Here is a 15,000-nt window from a genome sequence, read left to right on the forward strand (position 1 = left end):
GGCACTCAAAATCATGATTTTCTTGTAAGACGTTTATTTGCAGTTGCTTCCGACTGCGACGAAGTACAGCCTTCAATTGACTTTGTACATAGTACAGACGAAGTACGACGTTTGCGAAGTACGGCACTCAAAATCATGATTTTCTTGTACGACGTTTATTTGCACTTGCTGTCGACTGCGACGAAGTTTAGCGTTCATTTGGCTTTGTACATAGTACAAACGAAGTACGACGTTTGCGAAGTACGGCACTCAAAATCATGATTTTCTTGTACGACGTTTATTTGCACTTGCTGTCGACTGCGACGAAGTTTAGCGTTCATTTGACTTTGTACATAGTACAGACGAAGTACGACGTTAGCGAAGTACGGCACTCAAAATCGTGATTTTCTTGTACGACGTTTATTTGCACGCGCTGTCGACTGCGACGAGGTTTAGCGTTCACTTGACTTTGTACATAGTATAGACGAAGTACGACGTTTGCGAAGTACGGCACTCAAAATCGTGATTTTCTTGTACGACGTTTATTCGCACGTGCTGCCGACTGCGACGAAATGCAGCGTTCATAGTACAAACGAAGTACGACGTTCACAAAGTGATGAATTAAAACGTAAACAATAAATAATAATAATGCAACCCACAATACACTAATTGTGTATTAAAATTGCATAACCTACACGAAGTACGACGTTCAAGAACACTAAAGAATTTTATTTGTGTTGTATATAATGAAAAAACAGCAAATTTTTTTGCAAATTACGTATCTGTAAATAAATGTAAACATTTAGCAACTAATCAAAATTGTTTTTTTTGTCTAGATATTAAAGTAAAACATAAAAATACATTAAATTTATAAAATGCAACCCGCAGCACACTAGATGTGCATTAATATTGCATAACCTTCACGAAGTACGACGTCCAAAAATATTAATTTTTTTTTATATTGAGGTTAAAAGTGAGAAAACATAAATTAATAATAATGCAACCTGCAATACACTTAATATGTACTGATCTTGCATAACCTTCACGAAGTACTACGTTTAAATATAAATTAATATTATTGTGACCCGCAATACACTAAATTTGTATCAATATTGCATAACCTACACGAAGTACGACGTTCAAGAATATTAAAGAATTTTATTTGTGTTGTATATAATAAAAAAACAGCAAATTTTTTTGCAAATTACGTATCTGTAAATAAATGTAAACATTCAGCAACTAATCAAAAGTGTTTTTTTGCCTAGACATTAAAGTAAATCATAAGAATACATTAAATTTATAAAATGCAACCCGCAGCACAACAGATGTGCATCAATATTGCATAACTGTTACGAAGTACGACGTCCAAAAATATTAAATTTTTTTTTATATGAAGGTAAAAAGTGAGAAAACATAAATTAATAATAATGCAACCTGCAATACACTTAATGTGTACTGATGTTGCATAACCTTCACGAAGTACAACGTTCAAATATAAATTAATATTATTGCGACCCGCAATACACTAAATTTGTATCAATATTGCATAACTTACACGAAGTACGACGTTTGAAAATATTAAATGTTTTATTTGTAGTTTGCATATAATAAAAAAAAAAACAAATTTTTATGTAAATTACGTATCTATAAATAAACGTACACATTTAACAATTAAATAAACATAGTATTTTGGCCTAGATATTAAATTAAAACATAAAAATGCATAATATTTATTAAAATGCAACTTGCAATACACCAAATGTGTATTAATATTGCATAACCTTTACGAAGTACGACGTTCACGAAGTACGTCGTTTACGAAGTGCGACGTTTACGAAGTACGTCGTTTACGAAGTGCGACGTTCACGAAGTACGTCGTTTACGAAGTGCGACGTTCACGAAGTACGTCGTTTACGAAGTGCGACGTTCGCGAAGTACGACGTCTACACATTAGGGCACTCAAAATTATTGTTACGTTGTACGACATTCAGACGTTCCAACTGCGACTAACTACAGCATTCATTTGACTTTGCACATACGACGAACGAAGTACGACGTTTACGAAGTACGGCGCTTAAAATAATTTTGTTTTTATTAATTAATTATTTTTTTTAAAACAAACGTTTTTATAATTAAATTTTATAATGGTTTAAATATAAAATATGACTTTTTAATATTATCAATATTTAAAATATTTTCTCCCTTTTGTGTGTATGCCTTATAGTTATAGAGCTGTGCGCTTCGGTAGACGTCGCCTGTGGAGCTATGTCAGTGGAGCGGTGCGCACATCCAATACCGAGCGGCTGCCTCGATCGGTGTCGCGCTGGTATACATATGGTAGTGGTGTGTGTCGATGCGTTGAGTGAGGCGATATGAACGGTGTAACGGTTTAGTCGAAGTTTATCATAAATGACGACGACAAAACGACCGATTATGTATACGTTCTGCATTTGCTTCCAATTTATCGACGTTTATCGCACATTTCCGCTATCGAATTCGAATAGGGCTTTGCTTGCGAGATTGCTTTATTTTGTGATTTTGTGGCTCGCCCAGTTCCCCACAGCGAGATTGCGGATGCGGCAAAACGTATTCTCTTACGTTGGCGGTCCTTATGCAATCAAACTTTGTTGGACTAACAAATGTTTGTGATTTAAACAAACAAAAATAATAAATGCGTCAACTCTCTAATATCCGAGCGAGAATATTTATATAATATTCGTAACGTTTATGGATTCGAAAGAATTTCATAAATTCACGTCGCATTCAATCTTGCGAAGAGTGAAGAGAATGTTTGAACTTTTAAATCGGCAAAGGTAAAAAATAATATTATAAATATTATTATTATGCCTTTATTGACCGATATATGTGTTGTGGTGTTTAACGACTACGACGACGATGATGACGATACATTTATCTCTATATCGTACGAAGAAAAGAAGAAACAGCGTGGCGTTACTTTCTTATATGTTAGATTGTTTCGCACAAACGCGCATATTCTTCATCTTTATAAACGATGATGATGAGTATTTTATTCTCTCGTCTGTCTCAAAAAACACAAAAACACAGTTCCCTGGTTGATCCTGCCAGTAGTCATATGCTTGTCTCAAAGATTAAGCCATGCATGTCTCAGTACAAGCCAAATTAAGGTGAAACCGCGAAAGGCTCATTAAATCAGTTATGGTTCCTTAGATCGTACCCACATTTACTTGGATAACTGTGGTAATTCTAGAGCTAATACATGCAAACAGAGCTCCGACCGGAGACGGAAGGAGCGCTTTTATTAGATCAAAACCAATCGGTGGCGGTTTCGCCGTCATCGTACAACTTGGTGAATCTGAATAACTTTACGCTGATCGCACGGTCTCGCACCGGCGACGCATCTTTCAAATGTCTGCCTTATCAACTGTCGATGGTAGGTTCTGCGCCTACCATGGTTGTAACGGGTAACGGGGAATCAGGGTTCGATTCCGGAGAGGGAGCCTGAGAAACGGCTACCACATCCAAGGAAGGCAGCAGGCGCGCAAATTACCCACTCCCGGCACGGGGAGGTAGTGACGAAAAATAACGATACGGGACTCATCCGAGGCCCCGTAATCGGAATGAGTACACTCTAAACCCTTTAACGAGGATCAATTGGAGGGCAAGTCTGGTGCCAGCAGCCGCGGTAATTCCAGCTCCAATAGCGTATATTAAAGTTGTTGCGGTTAAAAAGCTCGTAGTCGAATTTGTGTCCCGCGCCGCCGGTTCATCGTTCGCGGTGTTAACTGGCGTTTCGCGGGACGTCCTGCCGGTGGGCTTAGCTCGAGAGGGCGGCCCAACTCAATCCCGCCGCGGTGCTCTTCATTGAGTGTCGAGGTGGGCCGGCACGTTTACTTTGAACAAATTAGAGTGCTTAAAGCAGGCTAAAACTTCGCCTGAATACTGTGTGCATGGAATAATGGAATAGGACCTCGGTTCTATTTTGTTGGTTTTCGGAACCCCGAGGTAATGATTAATAGGAACGGATGGGGGCATTCGTATTGCGACGTTAGAGGTGAAATTCTTGGATCGTCGCAAGACGGACAGAAGCGAAAGCATTTGCCAAAAACGCTTTCATTGATCAAGAACGAAAGTTAGAGGTTCGAAGGCGATCAGATACCGCCCTAGTTCTAACCATAAACGATGCCAGCTAGCGATCCGCCGACGTTCCTCCGATGACTCGGCGGGCAGCTTCCGGGAAACCAAAGCTTTTGGGTTCCGGGGGAAGTATGGTTGCAAAGCTGAAACTTAAAGGAATTGACGGAAGGGCACCACCAGGAGTGGAGCCTGCGGCTTAATTTGACTCAACACGGGAAACCTCACCAGGCCCGGACACCGGAAGGATTGACAGATTGAGAGCTCTTTCTTGATTCGGTGGGTGGTGGTGCATGGCCGTTCTTAGTTGGTGGAGCGATTTGTCTGGTTAATTCCGATAACGAACGAGACTCTAGCCTGCTAAATAGGCGTATTTCGACATCCCAAATGCCGGCTGGAGCCGGGTTCGCCCGGTCTCTATGTGCGGTTTTTACTGTCGGCGTACAAACAATTCTTCTTAGAGGGACAGGCGGCTTCTAGCCGCACGAGATTGAGCAATAACAGGTCTGTGATGCCCTTAGATGTTCTGGGCCGCACGCGCGCTACACTGAAGGAATCAGCGTGTCCTCCCTGACCGAGCGGTCCGGGTAACCCGCTGAACCTCCTTCGTGCTAGGGATTGGGGCTTGCAATTGTTCCCCATGAACGAGGAATTCCCAGTAAGCGCGAGTCATAAGCTCGCGTTGATTACGTCCCTGCCCTTTGTACACACCGCCCGTCGCTACTACCGATTGAATGATTTAGTGAGGTCTTCGGACCGGTGCGCGGTGGCGTTTCGACGTTGCCGATGTTGCTGGGAAGATGACCAAACTTGATCATTTAGAGGAAGTAAAAGTCGTAACAAGGTTTCCGTAGGTGAACCTGCGGAAGGATCATTAACGTGTAAATGTTGTTGTTTAGTTGTCACACATACACACACATTTTGTCTGTGCTGATCAACAAAAAACACACATACATACACTATTCGTATGATGATCAATTCTCATACAAAATTCTTTATTATGCGTCGAACGGAAAAGCAACAACGGGTCGTCTTGCATTAAGCGGATCTGTTGTTACGTTTTTCGATTTATTTTATAAATCGATTGTAAACGTGCCGTAAACGACGTTTTCAAAGAATTTTTTCGAACATTAACACGAATCAATATTGTCGAAAGATGGTTATGTGCTAATGTTTTATTATTGCTTTCGCAGTGCCGGTCTTAGCGTATTTCCATCATCGTATTCGCTTCGAAAAAAAGTACTAATACACAGTGGTGGTGTATAATTAATGTGCAAGAGATGTTGTTGTTGTTGTAGTATTTGTATATGGTTGGAGTTATTTATAATAACAAACAAGAATGAATGAATGAATAATAATGGTGTCTGCCAATACGATCGTACTTTATGTACACGACTAAAACTTTATACATACAAACCATAATAATAAATAAACTCGAAACAACCAACAACAAAATTAATACGCTACTGTACATACAAATACACATTTATACATACCATCATTTTACTTAACCGATGGTGAGTGATGTTTGAAAAATAAACGCTTAGGCTTACGGTTTTGTAAGCCAGTCTTTGCGTATTTTCTTCATCGTATTCGCTTCGGAAAAAAGAAAATAAAGATGGTGTATAATTAATGTGTAAAAGAGATGTTGTAGTTGTAATTTAATTTGTAAATGGTTGGAGTTTATTAATAAATAAAAGGGGCTGTCTATTCGTCTGTACTTTATGTACAAGACTAAAACTTTATACATACAAACCATAATAATAAATAAACTCGAAACAACCAACAACAAAATTAATACGCTACTGTACATACAAATACACATTTATACATACCATCATTTTACTTAACCGATGGTGAGTGATGTTTGAAAAATAAACGCTTAGGCTTACGGTTTTGTAAGCCAGTCTTTGCGTATTTTCTTCATCGTATTCGCTTCGGAAAAAAGAAAATAAAGATGGTGTATAATTAATGTGTAAAAGAGATGTTGTAGTTGTAATTTAATTTGTAAATGGTTGGAGTTTATTAATAAATAAAAGGGGCTGTCTATTCGTCTGTACTTTATGTACAAGACTACAAAAACGTTTTATAACAATAAAAAGCTCGAAACAACCAATAACAAAATATACTACTACTATACTACTATACATACAAACGCACATTTATAAATACATAAAATCAATTTACTTTATCGATAGTGAGTGATGTTTGGAAAAAAACGCTTAGGCTTACGGTTTTCGGGTACCTGGGTTCCGCATGCGTCGAAGTAATAATTTACTTTAACGACGCGACGAACCGTAGGAATCTAAATAAAAAAGTTTATTAACTTTTTTAGATTCTGTGGGTTTTAAATGATATACGCCCGACTGACGAAGGAACGTTTTGCACTGCCTGTGCTTTTCTTTTGATTCGTTTTTATGTCGACGGACGTTCTTAGAATGCCCACCAAACGACGTATCACACAAAACACCCTACAATTGTATTGTTTGGTAAATATTGTTGTGATTAAGTTTGTAGCTGTGGCGTTTGTTTGAAGAAAACGTCTGGTTTTTCGACATATTTTCTATTTAATAAATATACATAATGCTTATCGCAAAAGGAGCAGAGTTTTATAGACAAAGTTGATAGAGAAAAAAAACCTAATAGATATATATACGTATTTATAAAACGTTAATATCATCGGGTTATTCTTTATGTAAACTTAAACTATAACTGCATACTCTTTTCGATAAGTAGAAACAAATGCCACTTTAATTAAATAAAATATTATAAAATATAACGCCGAACGTTTCTTTCGATTGGTCCGTTTCTCACATATACATCACAATTGTAATAACCTTAAGTAGTTATTTTTGTTGTTGTGTGATGATGAAACGATTTCGATGTGGAACGGTGCGTTATGTAATAATATTTTAAATTTGTTTGAAAAGATTACCCTGAACGGTGGATCACTTGGCTCGTGGGTCGATGAAGAACGCAGCTAATTGCGCGTCAACTTGTGAACTGCAGGACACATGAACATCGACATTTCGAACGCACATTGCGGTCCTCGGATATACTGTTCCCGGACCACTCCTGGCTGAGGGTCGTGTCAATTTCAAAGACTGCTCGGTTTTTGTCTTAAACACAGCGCACAATGTTGTGTAGACAATTACGTCGGAGCGTGTTGGGTGCAAATATGACGCGTTACTATAATTGTTAATTGATTGTCGGTTGTCATAATAAAATATTATGCAACGTAGACAACAATAAAAACAATATAAAAAATAACGCGGCATCCTAAAACGCAATAGCGGCTGACATTCTTATTAGTTTGTTGGTACAAGTTGGTTTAGACGTAGCACGTCCGATATTAAAAAGCAGCCACAACGCTTAAATTTCGAACGAAGCGATCGTCGTGTCCGAGACGTTAAAGTTGTTTATATGCATATTTTATGCACTATAATTAACAACAACAACATTCTCGCAACGACGTCAGATCGATGTTTGAAATTGTTTGGAGGCAGCCATATAAACGGAATACGTGTAATTATCGTCTGACAAAATAAAGGCAAATTTATATTTGCGACCTCAGAGCAGGTGAGACTACCCGCTGAATTTAAGCATATTATTAAGCGGAGGAAAAGAAACTAACTAGGATTTCCTTAGTAGCGGCGAGCGAACAGGAAAAAGCCCAGCACTGAATCCCGCGGCCGAAACCGGACGCCGGGAAATGTGGTGTTAGGGAGGATCCGTCATCCCGAGATTGTGCGACGCGTCCAAGTCCATCTTGAACGGGGCCACAGCCCATAGAGGGTGCCAGGCCCGTAGTGACCGTTGCCGATAACGGGAGGATCTCTCCTCAGAGTCGGGTTGCTTGAGAGTGCAGCCCTAAGTGGGTGGTAAACTCCATCTAAGGCTAAATATGACCACGAGACCGATAGCGAACAAGTACCGTGAGGGAAAGTTGAAAAGAACTTTGAAGAGAGAGTTCAATAGTACGTGAAACCGTTCAGGGGTAAACCTGAGAAACCCGAAAGGTCGAAAGGGGAGATTCAGCGTGACTCGATAGCGGCGCTAAATGATCGTGCGACGAACGGCGTACGCGTCGTTCGCGCCTTTTGTTTATGCGAACCGAAGTCGAACGCGTGCACTTCTCCCCCAGTAGGACGTCGCGATCCTTTGGGTGTCGATCTAAGGCCCGCGGTGGAGCCCGTTCGAACGGTTCGCCGTTTCGGACGAACCCGCGGTGTTTCCCGGTCGACTCGCTCGAAGGTATGCATATGGCGCCGGGCCGCTACACAGTTAGCGTCCGACCATTGGCAAGCGCGTTCGTTTATGACGGTAATCGCACCTGGTGTCGGTTCTGTCTACGAATGGCTGTTCGCCAATGAGTTCTCGGACAGACTCGGTTGAAACGCCGATCTGCGACGCTATAGCTTTGGGTACTTTCAGGACCCGTCTTGAAACACGGACCAAGGAGTCTAGCATGTGCGCGAGTCATTGGGACATGACTAAACCTAAAGGCGCAATGAAAGTGAAAGTTCGTCTTGCACGGACTAAGGGAAGATGGGCGGCCGTTACGGCTGTCGCCCCGCACTCCCGGGGCGTCTCATTCTCATTGCGAGAAGAGGCGCACCAAGAGCGTACACGCTGGGACCCGAAAGATGGTGAACTATGCCTGGTCAGGACGAAGTCAGGGGAAACCCTGATGGAGGTCCGTAGCGATTCTGACGTGCAAATCGATCGTCGGAACTGGGTATAGGGGCGAAAGACTAATCGAACCATCTAGTAGCTGGTTCCCTCCGAAGTTTCCCTCAGGATAGCTGGCGCTCGTCGCTTACGAGTTTCATCCGGTAAAGCGAATGATTAGAGGCATTGGGGTCGAAACGGCCTCAACCTATTCTCAAACTTTAAATGGGTGAGATCTCCGGCTTGCTCGAACTTTATATGAAGCCGCGAGACTCGAATCAGAGTGCCAAGTGGGCCATTTTTGGTAAGCAGAACTGGCGCTGTGGGATGAACCAAACGCCGAGTTAAAGCGCCTAAATCGACGCTTATGGGATACCATGAAAGGCGTTGGTAACTTAAGACATCAGGACGGTGGCCATGGAAGTCGGAATCCGCCAAGGAGTGTGTAACAACTCACCTGCCGAAGTTACTAGCCCTGAAAATGGATGGCGCTGAAGCGTCGTGCTTATACTCGGCCGTCAGCGGCATGTGCGGTCGGTTATTTAATTAACCGGCCATGAAGCCCTGACGAGTAGGAGGGTCGCGGCGGTGAGCGCAGAAGGACTGGCCGTGAGGCCGTCTGGAGCCGCCGTCGGTGCAGATCTTGGTGGTAGTAGCAAATACTCCAGCGAGGCCCTGGAGGACTGACGTGGAGAAGGGTTTCGTGTGAACAGCCGTTGCACACGAGTCAGTCGATCCTAAGCCCTAGGCGAAAGCCGATGTTGATGTGGTGTAGATATGTCGTTGGTTCGTTTTTAATTCGAACGTAAACGTACGAAGCGAGCACACACCCATTGGGCGAAAGGGAATCCGGTTCCTATTCCGGAACCCGGCAGCGGAACCGTTAATAATTCGGGCCCTCGCAAGAGAGTTCGTCGGGGCAACCCAAAAGGACCCGGAGACGCCGTCGGGAGATCCGGGAAGAGTTTTCTTTTCTGCATGAGCGTTCGAGTTCCATGGAATCCTCTAGCAGGGAGATATGGTTTGGAACGCGAAGAGCACCGCAGTTGCGGCGGTGTCCGGATCTTCCCCTCGGACCTTGAAAATCCGGGAGAGGGCCACGTCGAGGCGTCGCGCCGGTTCGTACCCATATCCGCAGCAGGTCTCCAAGGTGAAGAGCCTCTAGTCGATAGAATAATGTAGGTAAGGGAAGTCGGCAAATTGGATCCGTAACTTCGGGATAAGGATTGGCTCTGAGGATCGGGGCGTGTCGGGCTTGGCGAGGAAGCGGGTCGCGGCTGACGTGCCGGGCCTGTGCGAGGTGAAGCGTTGTTCCGTTTCGGCGGTCAATGTCGAATCCGAGTTCGGTCCCGTGCCTTTTGGCCTCCCGCGGAACCGTCTTGCTGCGAGGCTCCGGGTGCGCCCGTCAGGGCGTCCGGAAGTCCTCTTCGGCCGCCATTCAACGGTCAGCTCAGAACTGGCACGGACCGGGGGAATCCGACTGTCTAATTAAAACAAAGCATTGCGATGGCCCCTGCGGGTGTTGACGCAATGTGATTTCTGCCCAGTGCTCTGAATGTCAACGTGAAGAAATTCAAGCAAGCGCGGGTAAACGGCGGGAGTAACTATGACTCTCTTATGGTAGCCAAATGCCTCGTCATCTAATTAGTGACGCGCATGAATGGATTAACGAGATTCCCGCTGTCCCTACCCACTAGTCGGCTTCGTGCAATTGCCGGGTACGGATGTGTTTCTCGCGCGTAGGTGAAAAACATAACCTAAAAATCGGTTTTGGCACGTTTTTCGTTGCTCCGCAGCAAGGGGGCACCTTTCTCGGGGCTCTGTGTCGTGGTCGGTTGTGCTGGTGAAATTTTCTGGACTTAGAAAAATTTTGCGTTTTTCGGGACTTAGAAAAATTTTTTCAGGTGGATTTCAGGTGATTCGAAAAAATCGTCTCAGGACATCGGGAATCGGTCCTGAGGGTTTGTTTAGTGTCCATTCGGAAAAATCTGTTATTGTTTAAAAAATTTTTTTTTTGGTTATTTCTTTGGTTCAATTTTACTCTTGGGACTTAGAAAAATTCTTGGACTTAGAAAAATTGCAGGTTTCTCGTTTCGTTTATTTTCTAAGTCCCACTCGGGACTTAGAATAGTTTTAGTGATCTTGGTTGAGTTTTACTCTTGGGACTTAGAAAAATTCTTGGACTTAGAAAAATTGCAGGTTTCTCGTTCCTTTATTCTCCAAGTCCCACTCGGGACTTAGAATAGTTTTAGTGATCTTGGTTGAATTTTACTCTTGGGACTTAGAAAAATTCTTGGACTTAGAAAATTTCAAAAGGTTTCTCGTTTCGCTTATTCTCTAAGTCCCACTCGGGACTTAGAATAATTTTGTTGAACGGGGTCAAAATTTTTTTGGAATCATAATGGGGACTAGAAGAAGTAGCGTGTCCAGTAAAAGGTCAAGGCTCGACGATGACAGTAATGAGGAATTTGACGAGGTGGAGCATGTCAAAGCGATTAAGGACGACCTTCTGAAGATCCTTTTTAATGAGGCAAACAAGTGTAACAAGGGCGCGATTGAGCAGATTCTAAATAGGTTCGAGGACCTGGAACTGGTGACAATGCGTCTGATTAGAGATAACAGTTTCTTAGAGGGGAGGATTAAAGAAATGAAGAAGTATTCCACTACAGGAGAGGAAATAAAGAATCAAAAGGAGGGAGGACTGGTGGTGCCCGTAAGTAACAACGTGGTGAAAAGTTATGCTATAGTAGTGAAAGGAAAGGATGAGAACGCCTCAAAAATAAAGGAAAAATTGATGAAGGTTGAAACGGACGCCAAAATTCAGGCGGTAAAGCAATCAAGAGCAGGAGGGTTGGTTATTCAAACCACCAATGAAAAAGACTTGAATAAGATAAAGGACCAGATTAATAAACAGGAGCAGGGCTGGACGATTGAAGAAGCGAGGAGAAGAGACCCAACATTGTTGGTCTACGATGTCCCAGAGAAAATCGATAATGAAGAATTCGCTAAAGAAGTGTACAAAAAGAACGTGGCCGCGTTGATGGGAGAGGAGGAATTTATAAAGGAGTTTAGAGTGGTGAGTAAGAGAAACAGTGAAAAGGGTGAAAAAGGCAAAAAAGGGTTAGAAAATGGAAAGGAAAATATTATGATTGGTGCGTCACCACGTGTGTGCAAGTTACTGCTCCAACAGGGAAGGGTATATATAGGGTGGACAAGCTTAAAAATAAAGGAGTGGTATAGTGTTCTAAGATGTCATAAATGTTATGAATATGGCCATAGCTTACAGAACTGTAAGGCTAAGAATGTGGTGTGTAGAAGGTGCTGTGAAGAAGGACATCAGATTAGGGAATGCAAAAAAACCTTGGAAGTTTGCCGCAACTGCAAGCGGGCAGGTAGGGAATATGGACACTCGGTGCTGTCGGCTGGATGTCCTGAGTTTTCGGAGAGGCTCAGATTGGCTAAAGAGAAACAGCGGGTAAATGACGTCCTTAATGGTTAGATGGTGTCAGGTTAATTGTGGTAGGGGTGAAAGGGCAATGAATGATCTGAGCGTGTATATGGTAGAGGAGAAAGTGAGTGTGTGCCTGATACAGGAACCGTATGAATGGAAGCAGAATGTAAGGGGGATGCCACTTCATTTCAGAGTGATATCCAGTAAGAAAGCGGCGATCGTAGTGAATGATGAAAGTATAGAAGTGATGGAGGTTGGAGAATTTAGAAGGGAGTGGGCTGTATGTGCTTGGTTGAAAGGTGACTTTGGTGAATGTGTGGTATGTTCGCTTTATTGTGTGTATGGTGAGGGAATGGAGGACAAGGCTGCGTACCTAGAGGAGCTTTGGCGTAAATTCGGTAGACTAAAGATGCTGGTAGGGCTTGATGCCAATGCGGTGTCCCCCCTGTGGCACAGCAAATGGGAAGGATGGAGGGAGGATGAAAGGGTTGTTCGTGGAAGGGTACTGGAGGAGGTTATTTTGAGGGAGGGGATTGCTGTCCTAAATTCTCCCAGTGATGAATACACTTACTCCGGTCCAGGGGGACAGAGTGATATTGACGTCACGCTGTGTACCGATGGGTTTTTGGGACTGGTACGCAAATGGTGTGTGAGAGATGAGGTTAGTTGTAGCGACCATAACTTAATCGAATTGGAGTTGGGATACCATATTGATCGGGATTGTGGGCCTCCTCCTGGAGGATGGGTGGTATGCGAGGGCGACTGGCCGAAATTTGACGCATGTTTTCTCGATGAGGTGTTTTGCGTAGAGAGAGAGTTTGCCCTTCTTGATGCTGAGGGTATGGTTGAGCTAATGACTAAAATGGTGCGGCGCGCAGGTGACAGGTCCTTTAAAGTGAATCGGGGACACTCAAATAGACGGGTACGGTGGTGGAACGAGAGGCTGGGGGATCTTCGGGCTAGATGCAGACGTTCGAGGAGGGTTTATCAGCGCCTTCGGAGGCATAATGCAGAGGGGCAGGACGCGGCCAGGGCACGGTACATTGAGGAATGGAATGAATACAAAAACGAGATAAGGAAGGCCAAAGAGGAGGACTGGAGAAGGTTTGTGGACAGGGTAGGAAATGTGGACCCATGGGGTGGGGTTTATAAAATTATTAGGGGTAGGAAGGGTAGAATCTGTATGGGAGCTGTTAGGAAAGATAATGGGGAAATGACGGTTGGGTGGGAGGATACGGCAAGTGCTTTGTTGAATGAATTCTTTCCCCCAGACGAAAAGGTAAGGGATGAGGTGAGACTGGTGGGGGGGGCGAGAATGGAACCGGTAACCGAGGAAGAGGTTGAGGTTGCGGTCAAAAGAATTAATGGTAAGAAGGCTCCGGGATTAGATGGAATAAAAGGTGACATTGTTAAGCGTGTCTGGGCTTTAAGGCCGGATCTGATGCATCGTATGTATGAGCAGTGTGTGTTGGAGGGAACCTTCCCCAGGGAATGGAAGAAAGCGAATGTTGTGGTTCTGTTGAAGTCTCCGGACAAAGACAGGGCTGAGATAAGATCATATAGACCTATATGCTTGTTGAGTGTGTTTGGTAAAGTCATGGAAAGGATTATGGTGAATAGGCTTCTTGGAGGGTTGGAAGGGTCTATGAGTGATTGCCAATATGGTTTCACGGTTGGTAGAGGTACAGAGGATGCATGGTTGAAAGTGATGGATGTTGTGGAGGGATCTGCCTGCAAGTATGTGTTGGGAATGTTTATCGATTTTAAGGGAGCGTTTGATTTCTTGAGATGGTGCAGAATTTTGGATGTGCTGGGTGCTGTTGGCTGTCGAGAAATAGAATTATGGAAGAGCTACTTCTGTGAGAGAAAGGTTTGTTACAGGAATGCACGTGGTGAAATGGTATGGAAAGACGTAAGTAGAGGATGTCCTCAGGGTTCGATATGTGGTCCGTTTGTATGGAATTTGTGTATGAATGAGCTTTTGAGGGGCCTTGGGGAATTGGGAGCCCAAGTGGTGGCTTATGCCGATGACCTTCTCGTCCTGGTAGAGGGTAACAGTAGGAGGGACTTGGAGAGCAGAGGTAGCGAATACCTAGGTGCTGTTCTCAATTGGGGCAGACATTATGGCGTGGAGGTCTCTGCCACGAAATCATCTACGTTAATCTTAAAGGGGACACTGTCCTCTACCAGACCTGTTCTGGTTAAGGCGCAGGGTATATCACTTAAAAGTGACAAAAAAGTTAAGTACCTGGGTATCCACGTTGAGGAACGATTAAAATTTGGGAACCACCTAAAATTGCTCCGGAAAAAAATTGTAGACGTTGCCTCGGGACTGAGAAGGGTCATCAGGGATGATTGGGGACTTGGCAGAACAGCCATTAAGACAATTTTTAACGGCCTTCTGATGGCATGTGCGTTGTATGGTTCAAGTGTGTGGTGGAAGACCCTGAGGACGGGAAAGGGTGTGAGATTATTGAATACTTGCGAGAGGGCTGGACTGCTTGTGTGTTTGAGAGTGTGCAGGACGGTCTCCACGGACGCGATGGAGGTACTAATGGGAGTGTTGCCATGGCGCCATCAGGCGTTGTTGCGCACTGTAATGTTTCTTAGAAGTCGGGGAAGACCTGTGGGGCTGGTTGGGGTGGTAGAGGATCGCGAACTAGAGGACCTGGGGAGGTCTGGGGTTCGCGATTTACTGAGGGATAGGTTATTTGCCAGATGGCAACGGGAATGGGATGGCTCCGAAACTGGCAGGGTTCTTTATTGCTTCGTTCCTGATGTGGAGA

General features: G+C 43.7%; 2 non-coding genes and 1 pseudogene across 2 annotated transcripts; all 3 read left to right on the forward strand.

Moving 5' to 3' along the window:
* The first annotated feature begins 3,046 nt into the window (after window positions 1–3,046).
* LOC135267754 (small subunit ribosomal RNA) lies at window positions 3,047–4,969 on the forward strand. The gene has a single exon (XR_010336127.1). It is a non-coding gene; the product is annotated as a small subunit ribosomal RNA (ribosomal RNA).
* Window positions 4,970–7,024: 2,055 nt separating this feature from the next.
* LOC135267750 (5.8S ribosomal RNA) lies at window positions 7,025–7,181 on the forward strand. Its single transcript, XR_010336125.1, has one exon. It is a non-coding gene; the product is annotated as a 5.8S ribosomal RNA (ribosomal RNA).
* A 476-nt stretch (window positions 7,182–7,657) lies between these two features.
* Window positions 7,658–10,879, forward strand: LOC135267752 (large subunit ribosomal RNA; annotated as a pseudogene).
* Window positions 10,880–15,000: the final 4,121 nt, after the last annotated feature.

The sequence above is a fragment of the Tribolium castaneum genome, unplaced genomic scaffold, assembly GCF_031307605.1.
Source record: "Tribolium castaneum strain GA2 unplaced genomic scaffold, icTriCast1.1 ptg000087l, whole genome shotgun sequence".
Taxonomy (NCBI): Eukaryota; Metazoa; Arthropoda; class Insecta; order Coleoptera; family Tenebrionidae; genus Tribolium; species Tribolium castaneum.